General features: G+C 41.6%; 1 long non-coding RNA gene across 1 annotated transcript in view; it reads right to left on the bottom strand.

The window, feature by feature from the left end:
• The window catches only part of LOC116654129, a 31,247-nt gene extending 6,736 nt beyond the window's left edge, over positions 1-24,511 (bottom strand). Inside the window, exons 1-2 of the long non-coding RNA XR_004309066.1 lie at positions 24,443-24,511; positions 18,420-18,542 (exon numbers count right to left, since the gene is read on the bottom strand). This is a non-coding gene — a long non-coding RNA (uncharacterized LOC116654129). The remainder of the gene's footprint in view (positions 1-18,419; positions 18,543-24,442) is intronic.
• Positions 24,512-25,535: the final 1,024 nt, after the last annotated feature.

The following is a 25,535-nucleotide window of genomic DNA, read 5'->3' as shown; positions in this document are numbered from 1 at the left end:
AGATTTGCTTCCCTCCAACAATGCTAAAGAGTTATAATTCATAACTTACAACTGAATTCACTGTACAGTCAAGCGTTTCTAATGAGTTCTCCTAATGATCTCGCCCTAACATTTGACTTCGTTATGTCACTTCTGCAACAGTTTAAGTATAGAAAAATGTGTCCTTCTTTCAGTAAGGATCATTCAATGCTCACCCATCTCTTCAGTAGTACAGAGTGGTGGCTCTGGGGAAGCCTGCCCTTTCCCCAAGCCTCTGCCTGAAGGACGTGCCACGCAGAAGGTTACAACAGAGCTGGGAGGGGAGCATTTACCAGCTGGTACTAACCAGACCTTTTCCCCAAAGGTTTTTTTCACTTTAGCAGTCCTAAACACAAACTTCAGATATCCCAGGAAACCTTCAGTTGCTGCAGTCCCTGTCTTTCCATTAGGGATAGAGCTGAAACTCATTCATAGCGATTTCCAGCTTTAAAGGGCTGAGAACAAAAGCTGTAGGCTTTTCTTACAAAAGCTGTAGGCTTTTCTTACAAAAGCTGTAGGCTTTTCTTACAAAAGCTGTAGGCTTTTCTTTTTTTTTTTTCTCTCAACCATTCTAGGGTTGAGAGATTCAGTATTAAAGATGCTCCTGACATTTTTTTCTTGTGCATTACTCAGCCCAATCTGTTTAATGGGTCTTCATCAGTGACTGTGATTGCTGATTTGTGCTGGCGACATCATTCAATTGGACATGGCTCTGAAGCAGAAGAATAATTATTTCCCATCTTCCAAAAGACCATTTAATTCACGCTCCCCAATCTCGGGGAACAGATAACCCATAGCCCTTTTAGTTCATTAACTCTCTGGGGCAGTCATCAAAAGATTGTCAGCTGCTCAGAGAGAGGTTGCACAGTTAGGAATTTGAAGAGAAAAGTGGCAGCATCCCTTGTACCAGGGACTTGGCATGTGTATCTCCTGCTATTTAACCTGTCCCATTCAACATCTTCCCAGAATGGAAGGAAAAAGAGGAGAGAGGGGGGACTTTGATTACCTCTCTTTATTCTACCAGACAAGAATCAGGTTAGCATGCAATCCAGCACCATCTCTCCCAAGGAAAACTCAGTGCCAACACAGGGAAACATAGCAAACCCAGACACCGGCAAAGCCCTGTGATCAGAAGAAGCAATGGTAATACTGGCGTTTGGGATCCAGTAGGATGGGCTCAGTGGAAGGACACCTCCACCATGGCTAATAGTGGAACCCAGCACACAAACTGGCCAGACTGGGACCACAGCACAGGACATATCTAAGCTGGCCATCTTCAATGAACACTGCAGTCACGTAAGATCTGGCAAAAGATTATTTTCTTATTTATTTTCCCTTTCCACTAAAAATATCAAAATAGCTTGAAAAAAAGGATGACAACAAATAAAAATGCTGCTTTAAGACAGGAACAGAAGCTAGAGCTGTGAGGAGCCAAGAGCTCTAAACACAGCTAACAGCACGCTGCAGAGGAGGTGGGTGCTACCATTCCACCTTGGTGAACAAGGAGCTGAGGCTGCACATGAAGGCACAGTGCTCACCCAGCTTGCCCAGCCACCCCAGTCAGAGCCAGCACCAGTGTTGTGTGTCCTGTGCTTGCATCAGCATCCATGTCTCACCTCAGGCACCTCTGTCCTTGAATTAACTCCAGGCACTGAGTGCACTTGGAGCTTCTTCAGTAAGATGGTAACTGTGCAGACATTGCAGCCAAAAAGCTCCACCTCTTTGAGATTATGAGTGGAAAGTATTTAGCTAAGAGGCTTCAGTAAATCAGCCTGAAGCCTCCTCTCCTCGCTTGTATTATTTATCTCCCTATCCCCTTGACCACATTAAATTCTTAAAGGCATCTTGGCAGTATACAAACACAAAGAGGGAGCTTATTGAAAGTACCAAACATGTCCTAATTGTTTTCTCCTGTGCTCCTCAGCTAAAACTTCTAGTGCCATGAGTGGAAACAGAGTTAGACAATTACTGAGGCACTTGGAACAGTGTGTCCTTAATGCATGGGAAGTGGAGAAGTTTAGCAGTGCCGGGACCTCTTGAATTGAAATCTTTGCTTTGTAATTCATTTTGCCTTTCAAAAAAGACCTTGTCTCCACTTCTCCAGCAGCAGTTGGAGGACAATAACCTTGTGTCCCTAATCACAGGATACTGTGAGGTTCTCTTAAACAATACTCATTAAAAAGCTTTGAAAATGATAAAGTGCTAAATAAATATTCAGTTGGACTGCAATTAAATTTTTTGGCATGTGGTTTACGTTTAAGTGAAGAAATGTCATCAATAAAAGTCAACGCATTCCTTTTCCCCCTCTCTCCTTCTTACTTTCTTTGACTTTCTTTAGCTATTCCCCAGATCTCTGTCAGTGTTTGCTGAATTTTCATAAGGGAAAAAATTACTTCCTAAAATGTTCAAAAGCTTTTCCTCGGTTTGTTATTAGAGCAATTATCTAGCATAACACACTGAAACAGCACAAAGTATTCTAATGGGAAACAAATGTGCCAAAGAAGTGACCAAACTTGGAATCTTTATTGAAAAATGAGGGGAAAGCGATTAGCCGAAGAGGCAGCAACGGAAAGATTTTCCACCTGGCCTTGGGCAACACATCAAACAGATCTCAAAAGGGTGCTATTTATAATTGTTGTCTGGCTGTCTATGGACCCCTGTCTGTCTGTCAGTCTGGTCTGTTGTCTCTCTCCACCCCCTCCTCTGCCACGTGTCTTGTCAGTGATTTGTTTATACAGTGTGTTTTCAGCGGGGAGGGGATCAGTATGCAATGGAACCCACAGCAAGGATGCTGATTTCACAGTTCTATCACTATGGAATGACTCCGTGGGCTTCAGTGGAGTCACAGTGCAGTAAACAAGCAGAAAACTTCCCCAGACACTTTTCTGCACATCTGCTCTGTCTCCCTCAGGATACAGAAACTTCTGACCTGTTTGCGTTACTACAAAAGAAGACAGACATGGGCCACTGAATCATATATGAAGTACAATATCTTGTCTGTTCATTTCCTTCAAATAAAATCAGTTCAAACTGGAGGAAAAATGTTGGCAGATCAGGGAGGTCCAATTTCACCTTCACTTTGCTCTGGTATAAACAGCTATGCAATTTGTAGGTCAAAGGCCCATCAGTCCCAGGGAGTTTGCTTTGGTATAATTCAAGAAGCAATTACATTTTGCAAATATTGAGATGATTTAAAAGAATATCCATGCAAGTTTTAGGACCTTTGGCATGACAAACATAGGATGTGAAAGTATCATAATAGTAATTTTTCTCTACTCACTAATGATTGTTTGTCATTCTCCTTTAATAGTTTCATTTATTCAGTTTAAATTGGAGAATAAAGGAAACACTGAGTATCTAGATTCTCAGCTAGTATAATTTCTTGCAGTTCAATCGGAGCCCTGGAATTAGAATCTTACAGTAACTGAGGGGCTACTCTTCTTACAGGTACTTGTAACAAACCTCCCAGCACAAACACAAATGGAAACAACCAAATGGAAACAAAGTCAGAATGACTAGTTTGCAGACAATACCTATAAACTGTCTAGGAGCTACAAGAGAGGATAACATTAATGGAAAACAAGATCACTGAGTGACAGAACTGCAAGCAAGTAATGGGCAGCACACTGGCAACAAGAACTATTTTTCGCAGGTGCCAAAAGATGAAGGCACACAAAAGCCCACAAGCATGACACAGCTTCATTAACTAAACTAGGGACTTTTGAAGTTCAGACATGAAAAATAAAGTTTGATTTTATCTCTTTTAAGATTCCATTTACCCAAAGATGTCCAAACCTCAGAAGAGGTCAGATGTTCAGTGCAGATAACCACACAAAGTTGGGTGTGTAGTTGAAGTCTATCCAAATTATTCCAGGCTCTTGAGGATGAAGGATGGGAAACCTTGTGAGAAGAGGTAAGAGACACCACCAGAAGCTTTCTGGTACATTCTGCTTTCACTCTGATCATAAATACTGCAAGAACAGCCTTCATTGTGGTATTTTAATGTTTCCAATTTCCAACTTCTCTCAGCTCTACTTAGAGCAATGCAGTTATAAATGCATACAATCTTCAGGTAAAACTCTGCACCTTTGTTGGAAGAGCACTGAATAGCAGGAAGCATCTATGCCCTCACTCATCCTACTTCCCATACACAGTGAACCATTCCAAAACAACAAGGCCTCAAATATGAACAGAATTTCACAATTGAAAGGAATTAATATATTCAGTCGCATGTTCTCCCTCTGATAATCAAAGGGCCAGATGAGGAAAATGTGGCAGTTTTCCTCCTCTATCCTTGCAAGAAGGGGAGCGATTTGCTTCTTACCTACATGTGTACGTGCAGTGACTGGGAGCTTCTAAACCTGAAGCTCCCCGCACTGTGCTCTCAGTAAGGCCATGAAAAGCACTGGATTCTGAGGAACTGTCCCACACAGTCTTGCAAATATTCTGGTGCCCAATGAGAAAACGTTGGAGTCTACAGCAGGGGATGTCTTGAAACACAACTGTTCTGTTTACAGTTTAGCCTTGTTAGTTCAGCTTTACACTTCAGTTGTACTTGGGGCACTAACTAAGAGGACTTTCCCCAGAGGTGGAGGAACCCCTGGGAGATTTCTGACTTCAGCAGTCACTAGATAGAGAAAATGGAAGTGACATGCCCATGGTCTCACAGTAGGACATCAGCAGAACCAAACAGAAAGCTCTTCTATTCCCTTTCACATAAAACTAGCTGTACAACACCAAGGTGGAAACCTTTACTTCAACAAATCCAGAACTTTATGATGCTCTCCTGTAATAAACCTGCTCTGAATTTATCCTTTCTATATCTTCTGATGGTACACCTACAGTGTGCACTCAAAGAAAGGAGACTAACCACAGATGCCATTCTTTTCTCACCTTGGACAGGACAGCAAGCCCAAAATCCACCCTGACACATACACTGAGAAAATGACCTATGCATTATAACTACAGGAATAAATGCAGTACTCTATAGTATTTGTTGTCCTTCAGAGAAAAATAAAAACTGGAAATCGATCTCTGACCTCATAAAATCTCTCATTGAATAACTCTTGTTCTACAAGGGGTCAGTGTTTCTGGATAAGAACCATCCCATGTCTGTTCAGTCTTCCTTCAGGTACAGTCCAAAGCTTGTTTTCATGAATAACCTCCAACTTCCCTAATACATTTCTTCCTTTCCTCCCAGACACACCCTAAGCCCGCTGTACTTTCCCCCAAATCAAACTCAGCAGCCTCACACATCACATACTGAAATATTTAACCATTCACATCTTCCATTGAAGGGTGGCTGCATAGGCAGGATTTTCCAGGAGACAAAGGCCTTATTTTCTCTTCTTCTGACAGAGTTTATAATGGGATATTATATGTTGTGTGAAGCACAACGACTATCATCAGCATAAAGCCCTGTGGAAACCATAAATTTCGAGCACATCATCTACATTCTTACTCCCAGTAACAGGAATGCAGCTATGGCTGTGTAACTGCCTGGGATGCTCAGGCTCCCTTAATCAGCTCACTGACCACTGCACGTGCTCAGAGAAATAGTTATACAACAACAAAAAAAAGCTTTTGTATTTTCAAAATTACTTTAAAATGAATAAGAATGCTTCCAGAAGACCAATAACCTTCTCAGGCTGCAAGAAATGCCATATAGACAGCCCAGCTAATGACAGTAATCAGACTCGGGTCTTTCTGGAGGCAAAATGGACGTTTCCTGCTTGCCTCGTCAAAGATATTGCATATGAAATCTTTTTCCTGGTAGATCTACTTTTGAAACTCAATCAAAGCCATCACATCTATTTTCCTAAACCAAAGCTGCTCTCATGTCTTCCTAGGCTTGCTACATTGAGGAAATACTCTGTAAAAGTGACACCATACCTACATACTAAGACACTTCACTGGAAGTCAGGTAACCCGCATTCAGGCCCAAGTCTTACCACAAAATAAATTAATATGGTTGGCTGAGCAATTTAGCTTCTGTTTTTCTTCAGGCTCCCCCTCTTGTCTACTGGGATTGCGTGCTCTGCATGAGAAGAAAAATGTTTCCCTCAGTGTTTACTCAGCAGCCAGACTTCATCACGGTAGGTCTGATAGTTACCATCTAAAGAGCTGTTATCTAACCAAACTGTCCCCAACCTGTTCTGGATAGTGATTTATTGTCTGCAAGGGAGGTTCTGATAGAATGAACGTATTCTGAACTGACTTCACACAGAGACCACTTCCTCATGCACTGGAGTCTGAGTAGAGTAGGATTGCAGATAGCAAACCTTGATAGCTAACTGAATAATTGAGTCAAGGAATAGCATTTCACACACCTGTGAATGCTTGTCTTCAAAGCCAGTCTCCAGCTTTTTCTCTTGTTTAGGACCATGAGAAGAAATAGCAATGGCTGGGTTTGTGACCTCCAGTTTTACTCACAGGTTTGGTTTTCCACAGTGGTAGCACACACAGTCCCACATTATTGCTGATGAGAATTTCAGGACGACAAGATTCCTATGAAAAGCATCTAAGGACAAAATTTATTAATTGTGGTTTTTTTTGGTATGTTAAATAAATCCAACACCTTCTACATATGTGTTTCACAGGCTTTATGTGTTCTCCTAATGCTTTCATAATTGGAAGTTTCATTTTTGCTTTCAACTGAAGATCTGCCTTCCAGACTAAGTCCCTGATAAATATTAGTGTCTTCATGCCAGGCAGCTACAGGCTTCCACCATTGTTAACTTAACAGATATAGTTCTAAGAAGCAACACAAGCAGCAAGGACACCCATGAGAAGCCAGCGAGATAAGTACAGCATGAGATCTATAGACACAGCAGAGAGCTGCCTCCCTAACTGCTCTTTTCAACCCCTTCAACCATCTGAACTCACAGCAGCAGCAATACATGCTATTTCCATCTTTGATGGAAATGAACCCTGCTGGGTTACATAAACATACATAGCTCAAAAGATGTCACAAGTCTGACCTCTGCCTTTCTTGTTGGATTTCTCAGTATCTGACACTGGCTGTCGAACAGAATAAATGATGGGATGCAGAGAGAGAAACATCAACGAGACCAAAGGAACTCTGGCCAAAAAAAAGAAGACAACAAAGGACTGTGGAGATGATCTAAGGATGTCACTTGGCAACATTAAGATTATTGTCCAGTTCTACATGTATGACTGCTTTCAGAAAGCTGGTAATAGTTCATTTGTACCTGCTGAGATTAGAAGACCAAAGGAGACAAAGAATTTTTCAGCTCTTTCCAATAATAAAGGCAACACCATCATTCTACCAGGTAAAATATCTTTTTGTGTAACTCCAATAAAACAATGGAGTTTTATCAGTGATAAATTTGGTTCAGTTTGTCATGATGCCAAAATAGCAATAAATTTGCTGCTGTTGCTTGCATGTCTGGTGTGAATGGCAAGGCAAATATTGCTCTGATATGGTCTCCTTTTCAGAAAAACATCTGGATTTCTACTGCTTGCAATTTAGCTGCATAGACAATGAAGGCATTATTGTTGCAAAAAGCATTAGAGGTTTCTATAGCACTGGACATATTCAAGTGACCTTCAGAAGAACCAATTTTAAAAGGCAATTTTAGCACACACAAAAAAAGATGAGAGGCACCTCATCACAGCTACTTTCGATGCCACTTACTGGAGTGAGGTTCTGCTACATCAGCTACCAGACAGTTGTATAGGATTTAATGACGAATATAGTAGTTCCCCAGAGGATTTTATCATTCTTCTACAGAGAAGAAAACAAAGTCTTACAAGTCCTGATGCCAGTAAACATATAAAAAGAACTGATGTACCAATATGAAGAACACTGTACAGCTGCCTTATTTGTACAACAGAAACAAACTTCTGGAAGCAGCGCCTTATGGCCTGACTCTCAGAGGGCATTAGGGGATTTCATTCTCCATCAGCTGTTACTACTCCACTGATAACAGTAACAAGGTCACAGATCATTCTCTAACACTACGAATTCTGTTCTAATTAGGAATGGACCAAGACCACCAACTTGCATATCAACATTCTTTCATTCTTATCAGGAGTTGGGTCTGAAAATCCTACAGCGAGCTGCTGTGTTTTCAGCTTCCGAGAGCTATATTTTTGTTCCTTCCCTGAGGAATAACATTGAATCAAAGAGCTTGCTTGAACACATCATGCCTGACCCATACTCAAGCTGTAAACTTTACAAGAGAAATATGTTTTGTTTCAGCTGTTCTCTTTCTTTTGCATCGTTATTTTGCCTTCTTTGCTCAGAGGTCAAAGAATCAGAGCTTTCCATGTCCTGGAGAATGTGCTACTGCAATGAGAATACAACTGCTGGCAGCTCTTATCCCCAGGAACGATTCTGCCGTTCATACCCTGGATTAATCCATGACTTGACAGTCTCTAGTGCCTATATGTTCAGTTGCCTCATTTTTCTCACAAGACACCGCTACTTAGTTTCTCAACTGCTAACAGTAAAGCTATTAGTACCATCCCCACACTCCTTCCAGTTCTGTGACTTGCAGATGTTTCTGACCAAAAAAGGGACCTTTAGGGACTGGTGTCTGAACTTCCTGTTGGGGTGAGAAAGAAAAAAAGAAAAGCTGGCCTGATCTGGACTGCCCTAATTTGATTCCCAAGGAGGGAAATCCCTTTTCATTTCATGCATCCCTCTCGCCCCAAGCACTGCAGCTGTGCAGTGGGATTAACCCAGGAGGACACAGCCAAACGCCCTGCATGGGACTACCCATGGCTCTGCTTTCCCACTGCGTCTCTCCCACCAACCACATGATGCTGCTTCTCCCCACGACACCTCTCAGAGGTCATTATTGGTTGTAGCAAGAAAAGGAAGTGAGTTGTCAGTAGTAAAATATAAACCATCTTAACTTATTATGGTCACAGCGTGTTGTTAAGTCTTCAGCAAGTGCTTTTCAGCTTCGCACCAAGGTTTTGAAAGATGTCGTTAGACTTCTACAGCATTTTAAAGGGACTATGAGATGGACTGCTACATCGAACATTGCTTGTATACTTACTAAATGTTTCCTGGTTCTGCTTTTAAAAGCAGATTCCTACCAGGCTGTAGCTGATGCTGAAATGGCTGGTGTTTTCCTTTACATTCTTCTTTCATACATTTTAAGGTATCACATAGGTCCATCAGATGTGTTAGCAGCATACAGAGCCAGATACTTCCCAAAGAACCTAAAGATGTCATTAAGAAAAGAAGTTTACACCCCTGTAGAAAATCCAACTCTTCTGGTTTTCATAAACATTATTCTAACCTGTGGGGTGCTTTCCCACATCATCTTGCTTCTTCCTTCACAGTTCAAATCCTGGTTCCCACAGGAAAGAATGGTGTCATACTGTGGCTCAAGCAGGAGAAATATATTCTTCTTTCTCCCTTGGTGGCAGCGGCAGTCAAAGCTCCTGGATGCAGGGTGAGGCAAGTTCAAGTGAAGGAAGAAGCATTTGACTGTTGAAATTTGGAACATTTGGTAACCATGGCTTAGCAGGATTGAGGGTGTCATAGAATCACATAGCTGAGTACCACAAACATGGAATGCAACACTAAGAGAGTAGAAAGCAAAGTGAATTAACCAGCAATGTTTCACTTAAATTACATTAATGCCACAATGTCAGTCTGACATTTTAAAATATACAGTCATCTGTTTTGTTATGTCTTTGAAGAAAGCAGAACATGTAGGAACAATAATCACACCAGGGTCAAGAGTTGAGATTGTTGTCATTCTTTATAGTTTGGCACGGCAAGAAGCGGCAACCAAGACAGAAGCTTCCCCATGCTGGGCATGGGACTGGCAAGCAGGGGAGGAGAACAGAATGACAGAACACCAGGTAGATCTCCTGAGCAAGAACTCTAATCACTGCACTGTTCACTTGGTTCATTATCATTCCAGGACACAGGAATGAGAAAAGCACAGGTCTCTTCCCAGATTAAACTGTTTCATCCTCTTTTTTTTTTCCTTTTCCCTCATTGTTACAATACACACAAGGAGCCTTTCTGCTTTAATCACATTCTGGAGGAAGAAAAAAAAACCAGCATGGAATATTTTGTTTCCCGTATGTTGCTATGTTTTCCCCAGTGAGGGGAAAAAAAAATCCACCTTGCGAAAATAACACCTTGTTCCTGCACATATTGGCACTTGCACTGCTTCCGTGTCATGTTTGCTCTGTCAAAACAAGTTTTCCTCGCCCCTCAGGGTCAACCTAGCTTTTGAAAACCAAGCTGTCGTCTCCAGGCATCATCACTAGCAGTAGCCAGATAACAGACTACAAGTTCACATTCCAGAATGGTTATGACTAGTGATGAATGAGCCAGCTCAAAGACAGAAGGAATTTCCTACAGGTTAGACTGACCTTCCAAGAAACACTTCTGTCTGACCTAGTGAAGGCAGCAAAGAGGATGCAGTAGTGCAGGGGGCAGGAGGGGGAAGCGAGAAAACCCTGATTACAACAGAGCATATATACAATACAGAACATATCATTATTGTTCAGTGGATCTGCATCTCTACCCAGAATGTTCCAGGTGCCTTATCAAACTATAGGCAAAATAATTATATAGCAAAGCAAGATAGAGAGTAATGATGTTTCTTCCACTGATGTATAGGAAAACTGAGGTAAACGTGGTAGACTATAGGATGACTTGGAGACACCCAAGGTCAGGCTGGACCCTGGCCCCTTGGTCAGATGTAGATGCTCTTGTTCATTGCAGGGGAGCTGGAGTAGACTGCCTTTAAGGGTCCCTTCCAATTCAAATTATTCTATGACTGTCAAGGAACAATGTGCTGAACAGTATGACCATTTGCAATTAACTTGCTTAAACATCACGAGGAACAAGCTGACAAAACATCCCCATTCTCACAGCATTACGGGTAACCCTGTGTAAAACCCATAATCCTCACCCTGGAGCTATACAGGGGCTTCGGACCTGAGGTGGGAACCAGACCTTGCTGCATAAGGAAAGCCAGAACCTACATCCGCAGCTACATCACTTCTGCTGTGACTGCCAGTTCAGTCTGCTGTTTTGCCACTTTCAGAGTATCTGAAGGCATACCAAGCCTTCAAGCCAAGAAATTTATCCCAAATGTTGCATTTCAAATAGTCTATTCATATAGTGCTTGTTATGAGATTATAACTAATCCATGAATTGATAGCATCTACATTCCCCAGATTTCAGCTGCAGTCCTAAACCGTTCCATGGATCTAACGAGCATTAATTCCGCATTGATCACTATGACTTGTAACCACTGCACAAGGATGAGAAATGTAGCCTCTCTGTCATCCTGCCTTGAGTATGTTACCAGCCCCACCTCTATCCTACTGTAGGTAAAGCCACTACTCAAAGCTCAAGGTAAATTTTTCATTGATGGAAAGGACCACAGAAGACTTTCCATTTTCTGCAGAGCTCTGATGCAGTAGCCCTGACAGAGAAGATTCTACAAAAGATACATTCAGCTCCAAGATACTATCATAAACTCAGGACAAGGTATTCAGAGGGTGTCGATCTGCATAGTTTCACTAATCCTGCATCAGCTAACAGCCTGATTCTTGTCATTCACCAGCTCATTTATAGGAGACAACACCAATGCAGAAGACACCAGAGAATGAAAAATTACCCTTAGGACTGGTGAGTTTATAATGCTTAGGGACAGACTGCATATTTCCCAAATTAAATCTGCCTATTTAGCCAAGGAGAGAAATGGAGACTTCAAGGAATGTGACCCGCCAGCTGTGGAAGCTGTATGCAGCATTTAGAATTTTGCAGCTATATTTAAACCTTCAGAGAAATTACAAAGGAGAAAATTGGGAAAATATTTTCATTTACAAACCACTTTTTTTTTTTGTTTTAAACCTTTTATGAATCAATAATTCTTGTTCTTTGCTGAACCAGAAACACGCTGAGAATAAAAGTTTTGATTGCACTATTTCAGGGTTTCCTCCCACAGCAAGAAAGAGGGAGTGATAAAAAAACCCCTTGGACTTCAAAAAGCATTACAGTGAAAGTTCAACTCAGTTCTAACATTGTTTTCTGACTTGGTGTCTGCAATGACTGTTAGAGTTTCATAATACAAAAAACATCTTTTTTTTTTTTTTTCCAGTCACAAAAAGGCAACACAACAAATCAACAGATTTGCTGCCATGTGAGAATTATGTCCTGTGATGCGTCGCTACCTACAGCTTATAAACCTTCTCTTAAATTGAGCAACAGAAATAATTTAAAGAAATATTAATGTCCATATAATGATAGTCAGGAAACATCACTGATGAGAGTGATGACATACATTTGTTCTAATTCTACAGTTTTTTTGTTTCATGCTGGCACTACGCAAATAGTACAGCCCCACAGAGAAGCCAGCCCAGCATCCTTCCCCATGTTACTCACAGGGCAAGGGGAACAAACATGTTTGCTGTTGGTTGTGCTTATTCTGCCCTGTTCTCTCTGCACTTTGTGCTTCATCGCTTGCCACAGTCAACAAATATCCTCTGAAGGACCTGTGTGCACAAGAGAAAGGTTCATTCCAAGTCCTGATGAATAAGCTTACAGCAGGGAGGAGGCATTCGTTTTGAAAAAGGACAGCTGTTTTGACCCTGAAGTAGCAGTAGGCTGCAGGGACCCCTGATCTGAGTCTCTGTGCACTAGGAACACTGAATACGGGCACCTCTTACATCAGCAGGTAACAGGGACTGTGAAGAATGCGACAATAAAACCATGATCCAATGGGAGAAAAGGGAAAGGATGAAAGGCTGGGATGATGCCCTTACCCTAAAAGTCACACTGAAGCTCAGCACTCAGATCATCTATGTTAACATCAATTTTTTGAGTATTATAACTATTTCCACTCCTCTTAACTCTCCAGCCTTCTCCCCCTCCCTGCACACTACATCATGTCGTATGACTAATGAGTTTGACCCTTCTCCAACCCCTATCTGCAGTCTCTCATGGCTCCGTCACTGTGTGCTTCCTGCCTTTATTAAATCAGATGGGCTGTGTGTGCTGTGAGTCCCAGAGCCAAAGGAACACAGAGACAGAGAAATGAAGGCCATCCTCTGCAAGCCTCCAGGGCTGTGTGCTTTGTGCTTCCTCACTATATTACTTCAAGGATGTTCCACTCCATCATCTTTTTTTTTTTTTTTTTTTTTCACTCTCATGATAAAATCACTACTTCCTCCTACTAGAAAGTAAAGGAAAGAAACACATGCCTCTTCATCATGTCATTCTGCATTGTGCAGGACTGCAGTATGAGCTTTCCAGGATATTTATTATTGTGCTGCCTTACTTCAGCAAGGGTGATTCCTGTAGCTTCTGTCTGTTGTCCCACTCCCCATTTCTCTCTTTCCTCGTCTCACCTCCCTGCACCTTTCACCTTTCTATTCCTTCTCCCTGTTTAACTCACTTTGACCATATGACCCTATCTTAACATAACTTACCTTGCAGCCCAGGTCTCAAAGAAAGCCCATTGCTTGCGCTGCCCCTGTTGGTAGTCTTAATGTAAAATGAAGGTTTTCAAAATCCATGTATTTTATTTCCAATTTGAACAAAACCAAATAGAGAAACATTAGCACACTGCACAACAACAGATACTTCTTTCCGCAAGGCTTCAACCCATGCAGCCCAGTACTAATGCCATCATGCGCTGCCAACAGCACTCACCTATCACTGGTCCTGACAACATCTGGCAGATAAACATACATAAGTGAGAGATCTGTGTCACTCGTTACAGTAAGAGGGACTCAAAAGTAGATCCTGGAATTGAATGCCACACTTCCTAGGGTGTCGGATGTATAAATAGTGTATGTAGAATCAATAAATGATTACTAGCTCTGTTAACAAGTGGCTAATGTCTTGTTACAGACTTTTATAGAGTCCAGTTGGTCAATAGGTTGCATTTAACCAAGACTTATGATCATCTACATCACATAATAACTATGCCTGTAATATGCTTACACAGTCTATTCATCATGCATTAATCCTTTTAAATTTATTTATTAATATACTCTTATTCTAATGCTTCATCAAATGGAATAACAACTGGCAAAAGAAGAAGAGCTGTGCATGCTGGAGACATGTTTTACCTTCTGTGGGGCGCAAACCCACCCCAGAGATTAGACCCAGAGTGTTAGCTCAGGCTGGGAGCACACTTGGGGCCTGTCAGCATTTGGTTAGAGGGAACACAGATCAGTAATTCCAGAGAACAACAAAGCAGGAAGCACACTGAGATATCTCTGGGGAGAAAGCCATAGACAACGAAAGACTAAACAGTCCAGCAATGAAAGTAATGAAAAGAGTAGAAACTATTGCAAAATCTCTGCTTAATCTCTTTGGACTAAATGCTCTGCCTACAAAGTCCTTCATTGCAGGTATGCAACTCCTTCAGGTGAGGAGCTGTGCAACCACATAATGCACATAACACACTCATGACACTGACAAGAAATAGGAAGCCCCTTAGGTTGCACATCTTCGAATGAATTCTTTCATATGCAGAATGCATCCTGTATTATAAGCTCCAGCTTGTGCCTGCTGACATGCTCTTACATTTGTCAAATGCATGGATGGGATCCCAGCCACATTCCCACAGACAGAACAGAGCAGCTTCGAACACCAGTAAGCACCTTTTACACCAACATTAGTTCCCTCCATATCCTTCTGAGAGCAAAGGCATTAAAGCACAAGACTCCACATCTCCTTTCTTCCCTTCCTATTGCTAGAGTGGGGAATGCAAATACCAGTTATTGTGCATATAGTTGTGAGGAGTGTGAAGCTTTGCCTATCATTTTAAAAATTAAGCAGTTAGAGGGTATTTCAGAAATACTTAATGGGATTTTCCCACCAGTAAACCCTGTGCTCAATGGTACATTTTAATAAGAACAGAATCAAAATCTCATTTATAGACTAAGAAGGTTGTAGTGAGGGTAACATTAGGGGAAGCTTTGCCAGAGAAAACAGAAGACTTAATAAGAGCTGGGCTCAAGAGTATTAGTAAGAAAAGTTGTGAGCTGCCTACAGGCTTTTTCTCTTCTGGTATCAGAGTGGAAGAAAAGCCCCTGTGGTTGATTCATTATGCTGTTTCATTTCTTCATATATAATTTACATGCAATGTAAATATGGTAAATTATTATTTCTGGATTGCATTCTTGGGCCCTGATCCAAAGCCCACTGAAGCTGAGAGAAAGTCCTCTCGGTTGCAAAAATCAAACGTTATTGAGAAACAGGCTTATTGTCGGCCAACGTTCATTAGAAAGGAGTTTATATTCTAGCAAGGGTTAAAGACCCCTGCTCAGCAAAATGTTAAGTACATGCTTAACTTTAAGGTTGCACTCAAATCCCAAGTGGATCTAAAGCACATGTTTAATTGCTTTGCTGAATCAAAGCAAGTACAGATTTTTATCTGAATTTAACTGCAGCATTAATCTGGACTACTGGTAGCTGATACCACAATGAACTTTCTTGGTAGACTTTAGGAACTTATTCTAGATCCATCTAGACACACACATACAAAAACAACCCAATCAACCAAATAAATAAAGAAAACATAAAATAAAATCACCATCATAATGATTAGGTTTCTTTTGCAGATGGAAGGAATGAAAAGAAAAAAGGTTCTGCATCATTTTAGTCCTTAGATGCAGACTTGCATCTGTTTTTTCTTTCATATGAACTTCTGTGTTCATCACTGCTGTTTTGATTCTCTCATTTTGCACTCCCAGGGCTCAGTGGGTAAATCCTTCTGCCTCAGGAGCAGAAAACACTCCTTATTTGGGTGGCAAAGCAAAGCCAAGAGTCTGAAATCTCTGTGCCTTCTGATCCCAATAATCCACTGTTGGAACAAGATGACCTCAAAGGTCTTTTCCATTAAAATCTTACATACTTAACAGTTCTTTTGGACAAAAGCAGTAATTCAGATGCTCATGGCCTACCCCTCACCCCCCCCACCTTACCTTCACTGTCTTGCATTAAGGTGGGAGCACCCATGGACAACAGGACTGTCTTTGCCTCCCTACTGCAGCCTGACTGCTACAGCTTCTCCATCATTCCACTCTTCCCACACTTGAATTTAAAGACACCTTCACAACCTTCCATCTTCTCAACACTTTTTGTCAGGCAACAAAGAGCGCATAATCCTGTTCCTAAGCTTGGGAACCAAAAGTCTGGCAAGTTTAACTATGGACAAACCTGCTGCTGCTCCAGTTACTGTGCAGGTCCAAACAAGCTTTCCTGCTCAGGCAGAGTAGCCTTTTTAAAATTCAGTTTATTTCAAAACTCACAACCCTTTGTCACACAAACTCTTGGCAATTTCTCTGCGATCACACAAAGCAAAGCACTGACAATACCTTGGTCACAAATCCACCAACTTACCCTGGTGCTGAAACATCCAGCTCAGCCACATCCTTGCTTACAAACCATCCCACAAGCTCCTTCTTAGGACAGGCGCGTGTCTTGCATCTCAGCAGCTCCAAAACCTTCCCTTGCACTTCTCCATATGGAGAATGCTCTCAAGGACACCTTAAGCCTTTCTCCCTCTTACTCCCCATATAAACAGCAATTCTGATGAATAAAGATGGCTGCAAACAAAGAAAAAACTTTACGCTGCATGCACAAGACCAGATATCCATCAGTTTTCCTGCTTGGGCCCTCTTGTCATGCTGCAAACGCACAGAGCCCCAAGTGCACGCACCATGTCACAATCTTTCAGCACCCTTCTGATGACCATGGCTGCTGCTGCTTTGGGGGATCTCTAGAGAAGCACTACAGAGTTGTACACTGATTTGTTAATGTCATCAGGAATGAGGAAACATTGCAGGGGAGAACTCATACATATTAAAAACAGAGAGACAATGCTGACATGTGTGCTGGAGGTCTTTCAAGGTTAGCATATGCCACTGGATTAATCCCAGCAGTATTAAGGTAGAGGCGAGAAATGCTCAAATTATTTTACTAACTTCAAAAGGAAAGATTTTTATGTCTCTACCTCTTGGTATCCTTATTCTGTCTCAAGCCAGGAAGAGCTAGAAAACTTTCAAGAAAGCCAGCTCCATAGCTCTGACCAATAGGTTCCAAAAAGTGTTGTAATCTTGGCTCACTCAAGCCGATTTCAAGAAAGGAACATCTGTGCCAGAGTTATAATAATTGCCTGTCAGGAGCCTCTTTGTTGCAAGGAATATTTTTTTGCTTTTAAGTGGAAACTGGAACAGCAATGGAGAAATATCAAAGCAGCATTTTGCATCAGTGAAAACTTCTGACCAAGAGACAACAGCTAATTCCCTCCCAATTTATCATCATTTTAAGCAGTCTCCCAGAAACACGTTGCGACTGTCAGTGGTTGCCCACAGAGAATGATTTGTTCTGACCCTCTCCAGATGACCAAGAGTCCTGATTTGCCATTAAGCAGCAGAATTGTGTTCAAACTATTTGCAGTGATTTTCTCTTCTCTGTTTCTGCTCCAAAGCTGCCCCAGCTGCTGCTCTCCAAGAGGTAGTGGAGGAATAATAGACTCTTGGGACTCTAAGTCCCCACTGCACCCATGACATCTTCAACTAGAAATTCCACAGGAGCAGCAGTACCATTTTGGTTCAGCTTCCCAAGCCTTGCTCTGCAACCAGCCTGCTGCTCCACCTTTTGTAGCAATGGCTTTCACTCTGGCTGCCAGTCAGCAGAGGATGGAACAGCAGGTATTCCCCTTTTCCAGAAATGGATGATAACACACCATCCCTGAAGGTGCAAGAAGCTCACACTCATAAATCAGGGAAATTAATTCCACAGGATTACGTACATGCATGGCTTACATCCCATAATCCCACCCCAAGGAGAGTTTCCCTGCAGCCCCAGAGCCTGTTTTACAGTTCCCACCATGCCTTCAGGTGTGGCTGCTGCAGTGCTGCAGGGGCCATGGGAAGATTTACAGCTGCATGCAGTTGAGGGGCTGCAGTTCAGCACAGGGCAAAGCCCCACCCGGGGATGCCTAGACTGCGTGCTATGCTGCCCAACCATGCAGGCATGCAGAGTGGGACTCAGGGCTGTCTGCAACCTGAAGGACAGCCTCATGCTCCTGGAAGCAATGCTAAGTGGCATCTCCTGATTAAAAAACACAGATAATGACCCTAGCTTTAAATTCAGCAGCCTACTGTGCAAATAATGTTCCATCGAGACGCTTTCTAATGAAAGCTAGCAAATCTGTTGAGATGGCAGATCTACAAAGCAAAACAAACAGAGAAATGAATAAGATGTCTACAAAGGGTTAAGCCAGAAATTGCTGCCATTTAGTGACTGGTGTGCAGTTCTCCTTTCCTTGGAAATAAGTTCTTTCTTCGCAGGAAAGTATGAAAAGCACAAAAGTGAAGTGACGTGAATAAGGAACTAAGATCACTTAAAAACAAGGTAGAAAACATCTCACCTCAATAATATCCTGGAGGCTGCTGGAGCTCCTTCCAAATCCATTCTCCCTCACTTCTCCTCCCTTGGCCAGCTCTCCTACACAGGCCACCAGAAATACTGGGTATACCACCTACTGAAGAAACTGCATAGACGAGAAAATGAAAACATCTATGGGTAATAGGAATAGGCTGATGAGTTTCTTTCTGGCCATCAGAACAGGCTGGATATGAGCACTGATTGCAGGGTAACACACATACTTGCTTTCTCTGCTGCTGCCTTCTTATTGCTACATTTTTCATCTTGTCTGATGTTCTAATAGTCACTGCTTTCATTATTTTAGAAATAAAACACTATGTTCTCTAGGTCAGTAATTGTGTGCTTGTTGTCTGTGCTGTCATTAGCATCATGCAGCCTGAATGGGAAAAATTAAGCATCTTTCAGAGTTTACAGTGAAGATCAGTTAATAAGAACTAAACACCACATGTGGAATCTGAGGTCTTGCCAAGAAGAGATGTAAAATTTCTCCAGCAAAACTTCCTAGTTCATAAAGCAGCTGAGTTGTCACACCACATGGTAAGACATTAAACAAAGTGGCTATCTGCAGGTGTTGCAGTTTCCAAACTCTCCTTACAGCAGCACAGAGGCCATTCACCTCTGATGGGATCCCGTGCAAAAACCTTGCTCTGAAACCACCACTCTCTAACTCACACTGTCATTCTGTTACGGACTTGGCTCGCACCACGCCTGCTGGCCGCAGATACATGCCAGCTGCGTAGGAAATTGCAGTGTACTTCTCTCATGCCAGCTTTTAGGTGTTGCAGACTTACTCATGCTCATACCATCAAGCTGACACACTCTTGATTTGCCCAGACTCGAGCTGGCATGGCTTGGGGAAAGACATTACTGGTCAGCTCCAGTTGACTCATTCCCAGTGGTTGTGCAGTCAACAGAACTGACATACATCCTACACAGAGCTTAAACTTTGCTTTACCTCTACTGGAACAAAAGTGGTTTCTCATCCCTGTAATTATGTACACTACAGTGATCTTTTCATATTTCTGGAAGATCTGGTTTCTTATGTCATGTATTTTAGCAGCTATCCTGTTGTGGGGAGACAACGCTGAATTTCCTTCAGTGTCCTGGCTCCTTAACAAGTGCTTACGTATCTAACATCTCCTGACATCACCCTGCATTCTCTCTAGACTCTTCCCATTCTCTAGTACAGCTCTCTCAATCTCACTCCTACATTTTATTCATCAGAGAATTGTTTAAGCCCGTCAAACCTGATGGGTCCATTAGTGATGGCACACCTATTAGCTACCCAAACCTCAGTGATACCTGGAGGTCACCTGGGCCCAGTAGCCTGTTGGCAGCACTTGCTGCTAGCTGTGTCTTCACTACATTACTAGAGAAAAAGAACCTGAACTCACAGCAAGATGGGTCAGCTGCCAGAAGTCATTTTATCTATGCCGAGAACACCCTCAGTGTCAATTTTTCTGTATCAGATCCTTGACAACTCCTTAGTGGAGAAACAGACATATCCAGATACCTCACCTCATCATGCTCAGCATGGAAAGAAGTGCCTAAACTGTGCTAATACACACATACTCGTACACGCAGTTGAGAGAGCAGGAAAACCTAAATTGTGACAGCGAGAACTTGGAGCTGATGCTGATCTAGCAATGTCAATATGCCAGTAGAATCCAATCCAACTCTGAGTATCAATGCTTATCAACATCAGCTAAAATTAACAGGAGGAAAAAGACTTTCAGCGTATTGCTTGCTAAATTTCATGATGGCGAATTTACATGCAATATATAACTATTTAAAGTGAAATCAATGTAATTTATTTGGAATGGGAGAGCACAGTTTGTAAGTACTGTTACAATGAAGCATCCACTAAGTCTCACCTGCAGGTCAAATTTGAAAGTGCTTAACCAATATTAATAGGAGATTCAAATTCTCACAGATTGAGAATATGAGAGTCTTACTATGATAATGACAACCAACTTATGACAGTCTCCCTTCAAAATGAATTAAAGCTAGTAAAGAAAAGAGGAATCCTCCTGGTTACTGCATCCATTTCCCTGGAAGGAATTTGAGAATCCATGAATCCTGTGACACTCCTATTCTGTACATCTGGGGCTAGGACTTGAGTTGAGAAATGAACTTTAACTACAGGTACATAATAGCAAAGTTCTTCATCCTGAGGAACTTATGCACTTGCACACAGAGCATCTAGTATTGATTTCATATGCCATTGACTGAACCCAGCATGGTGATTCCCTTGTAAACAGCAATCATCTCCTGACATTATCTTCGTTAAGTGGGAACAGGAAGGGAGAATAGACAGGAAGAGCTAAGAGTCAGATTCTTAAAGTGTTCAAAACCATCAACTCAGCAATGGATTTCAAAGAACTTAGCATCCCTTAGAGAAAGGCAGACTTCCAGAAGAGGTCAGATGCTGGCAGACACAGCAATCACAAAAGCCCTCTCACCTGTTCAGATGGCCAAGCAGCAGTAAGGATTTCCTAAAAGGTCCCACCCATATCTGTGGCAGTCAGAGAGATGTTAGAGCAGGAATTTACTCACTGGCAAGAGCCACAAGGATGCATTGATAGAAGTAATCAAAAGAATCTAAGAAAGAAGACTTGATAAATGAAACCAAGTTTAAAAAGGGACCCCTGACACCAGTACTCAGTATTTTTTATCTGTCATTCCTGAAAACACAAGGAAACAGATTATGGCTCTGTTCTAGATGCTGGCCAACTACATTTCTCTAACACTTTTTGCCCTGTCCTGATCTCCTTTACCTCACTTCATCTCCCAAACAGTATTAATTCCAGTTTACTCTCATGCAAGGGACTGACAAATTCAAAGATTTCTGGAACTACAAAGAATAGAAAGCTATAAGGGTTTTATAGTACCCCAGTTAATTCTTGGAGGAACCCATATCCCAGATGTCTGTCTGCCAGATCAGGCCAGTATCAGTTGTAAAGACCTTGGTAGATAACACTGCAAGACAAACTGACCATACTGACCAAGGTGAAAGGAAGCATCCCAAGATGTACAACAGGAGTTAATGTCAGTAAAGGTACACATGAATTTCTCCATGCTGGAGAAATGCAGCTGATGCCAACCCAAAAGTAACTGAATTATCCATTTGTAATAGATGTCTTCTAAAAGATGTATTTCTCTATAACACTAGATTTGCAAGGGAACAGTTTCCCTTTCAATTCTTAAATATCTCTTTATAATTAGGAAGTATGTCATTCCTGCTCTTGTCTCAAGATTCCACTGACTACAGAGGTCAAGGGGCCAAAGAACATAACCTTGGGCACTTGAGGTAGAGGTCTGCAGTTAAAATGAATGCATCTTCCCAAAGCACAGCACTTTCTGGAGTGCTTAGATGAATCAGGTGGAGAAACTCTTCGAAGTCAATCATCCTTACATTTGTAAATGCTTTGACTCTGCCATTACTCACCTGACTCTGGTGCTTTGTGCTCTTCTCAATATATCAATATATAAACCCAGGTCATGGACAGATGGGTGTTACAATGCTTCCTCAAATATTAGTGATTTATTCCCAGTCTCTGAGATATTATTTTAATATATCTTACTTTGTCAATATAATTGTGATGGAATGCCCCTTCAGGTGAGTTGTAAAGGTGAAAAGAAAAACAGTCTGTTCAAAGTAGCAAAGAAATGAGGAAAAGCAAACAAGCAAGATGTGTTAGATACTGTCTCAGAAACACCTGCATTTCAACAGTAGTTAAATGGATGTAGACACAATGTTTTATCAAGGCAGGTTTTAACCCCAGACAGCTCTCCCACTGCACATTTCTAACACATTATGCTGTGACAGTTCATGAAGACTGAGAGAGACTGGGATATGCTTGACATGAAACAAAATACAGGCAATAAAAATACTTTTCTCACAAAGTTTAGGTACCTGCAAAAATCCTATGGAAAGCAAAATGAATGCTTCTTCTACACTTCAGCTCAAAGATAATACATACATACTAAAAAACCACTAAAGTTTATAGTAGAACATTAAGTACGAAATACAGAATAAGAAGAAACAGTGATAGAGTTTTACCATTTTACCAAAAAATACAAATACAGACTAACTGCAACTTTCATTATTTTCTATGGTGTAAGCACAGTCTTGAATGTACCTGCATTTCTTATTGAATGTAGTACTTCCTATAGTACTCTTTACATGAAAAGATGTTTATGGAAAGACAGACATGACAGGCAATCAGCCTGAGTAAACATTATGGTTCATAGTTTGTATTTTTTTACATTTTGTGCAGCTTTGCTATTACATTAATCTTGTTCTATTGCATTTAAGGGAGCAATAGTTGGAGCCGACAGCTAAGTTGCTACCACCATCAGAGCTTTGGGATCTCAATTTCTTTTCTCTTCAATTAAGTCGACTTTCTGCAAGCTTCATTGATTTTGGTAGAACTCCCAGGTCATATCTTGATGATGACAGCAAATGAGGCCCAATGTCTTTCAGGGAGCTTTTCATCACCTGACAGGTAACTCGTTTTAAAGACGTTTTGTGAGAAGCAGATTAAATACCTTAAAACCTCTTTTGGAGGCTGTGTCAGCACCAAGCCCCAAGCACTTTCCAAAAACCTCTAGATCCAAGAAACAGCCATCAAAGCCAACAACATCTTGCAGGAAGAAAACCCGACCTACCTTTATCTACAACTTGGGCCCCAAAGTTTACCCACCCAGCATGTCAGACTGGATTACACATGGCTGACCAAAACCAACACTCTCTGAAAAAGCCTCATTATAACTTGATTCTTCTTTCTTCAGTAATAGACAGGGAAATGGCGCAAGGGATGAGTATAAAATGTAAATGCAGATGTATAGTTCTTCTATTGCCTTCTCCCTCTCTCTTTCACTGTGTATAAATAAAGCCCCTCTCTATATAAATATAAAACTATGCATCTTTGTGTACTGGAGCCCAGGGCTAATGTTGAGCTGACAATAGTGGCACTAATGCTAATGAATTCTGATTATTCGGATCGGTCATTAAACTAATAAGCCCATCTCCAAATTAGCGTGGCTGCTTCAGCCAGCGAAAATTTAATCAAATCTGCTTCATTATTTCAGACGTGGTGCACTTGGCGAAAGTGACTGCAGGAAAGGAGAATGGGACCCTCATCTGATAATTTTATCACTTGACTGCCAGACCATGAAAAAATCGGTGTGATGAATTTTTTTTTCTGGGGGGTGAGGGTGTGGAGCAGAGGGTGTGTGTGTGTTCGTGTGCTGCTTCAGCTTTCCCTCATGTTCCCTCTTAATTAAACTAAATCCATCCTCCCTTCCTCTGCCCTGTAACTGTTTTGTTTCTCCACATCTTCCCCACCCCCCTCAGTATCTTTGCTCTCTTCTCTTCCTTCCCTCAGGTCCTGCTGTGCCCCATCTCCTAGCCTTTGCACGCATGACCAAGGAACAGTGCTTTCAGCATCCGCAACAGAGGTAATACAGCACTACAGTCTATCCCTTTCCAAACCCTAGTCTCCCTGCACACAAATTTGCTCCCCTCCCTTTACCCTCTCACCCTTATTTTTCCTTTAATCTCTGAAAAAAACACCCAACAAAAACAAAACAGCAACAACAACAAAAATCAAACAACAGAAGAAACAAACGTGTCCGCTGGCAAAGAGAAAAAAAAGGGCATTTTTTGTTTCCCTCTTTTGCTTGGATCTCTAGTATTTTCAGTATGATGGGGAGCGTAGAGCAACACGCATTCCTATGTACGGGAGCACAGAGCAAACTAAGGACACAGTCTCAGGACACGTAACCAAATACATAAGCACTTACTTAAATGCAAACTCAAAATTACCTTTAGTGGTTGCATTTTGTAGCATTTTTACACCTGTGCATAAATTAGAAGCAAATTTCTTGGCTTCAAGGGCAGTGCTGCAACTTCACCCTGTATTGAAGAATGCTTTTTCTGGGCAGCCTTCTTCCTCCTGCAGGAGTAACACTGCTCCAAAAGTGAAGGCAAGCAAGACTCACCTTTTGCATACATCTAGTCCACTCACACATGGCTATAAGGGAATGAGAATCTTTAGTTCTTCCAGTTACTAAAGAGAAACAAAACATTATGAGATTCCCCAAACCAGCTGTAGGTATAAAAAGAATACTCCAAAGTCAGAAAGTAAATAAAATCTGAAAAAAGATCAGGTCTCATAAATGTGCAGCATGCACCATGCTCTTATTTCCGTAACTGTGTTCAGAAAGACAAACCTCATGCTCCTTTCAGTACTGGATAGCCCAACTGGAAGTTAAATAGAGAAATGCATCTAGAAAATAGTAAAGTACCGCAATAGCCAGGAGGAGGAAAGGCGTCAAAGCAAAGCACTGCCTTCTCCAGTAATGAGCAATTGTTCAAAATCCAAGAAGACGTGTGAAGGAAGAACAGTCACTTGAAACAGCACTAGCCATTCCCGCTACAGCATGGAGATTTAGCAGCCCTTTGTTGACAGTGGTATTGAAAGCACCTGAAAATCTGACACTGTTTACTGAGGATTGAAATTCCATTAGACATTCACTCTTAAAAACTGACACTCATTTGTTACATTTCAAGTCTCATGACTTTCCAGGTCTAATTTAGCCAACCTGCACAGAACTGGTGCTTCCAAAAGGCTACTCCATTATTTCAATTCTGCATCTTACGTTTAAGATGTGATGAGTGCTCCCTATATTATTGCCTATATTTATTCACTGATTACACTTGAAATACAGATGGTTCACTTTCACTTCACAGTTGTCACACATCTATAATTAGGTAAATTGACTTCTGGACCAAAGAAAAATTCTGTGTGATGAATCTTGGCCTGACAAGGCCTAGTGAAGATCTGGAACATCTAGGTGCACAAGACTGATCTGCAACAGAAATTCTTATAACTGAAATCAGACACTGAAGATAAAATTGACTGGCAGCTGCCCAGGCTGTCAACAGCATCAAGCATAATTGTACAGATGCTTTCCTACTAAAGGTACCGGAACGAGATTCTACCATCAAACACATGAGCTCTAAACAGTAACATGAAAGAAGAAAGAAAGGCTATGAGTCTAATGCCATCAGCTCAATGAGGCAAACATACCC

The sequence above is a fragment of the Coturnix japonica genome, chromosome 15 (genome assembly GCF_001577835.2).
Source record: "Coturnix japonica isolate 7356 chromosome 15, Coturnix japonica 2.1, whole genome shotgun sequence".
NCBI classification, from domain to species: Eukaryota; Metazoa; Chordata; class Aves; order Galliformes; family Phasianidae; genus Coturnix; species Coturnix japonica.
This window is presented reverse-complemented; position numbering and strand designations above follow the sequence as displayed.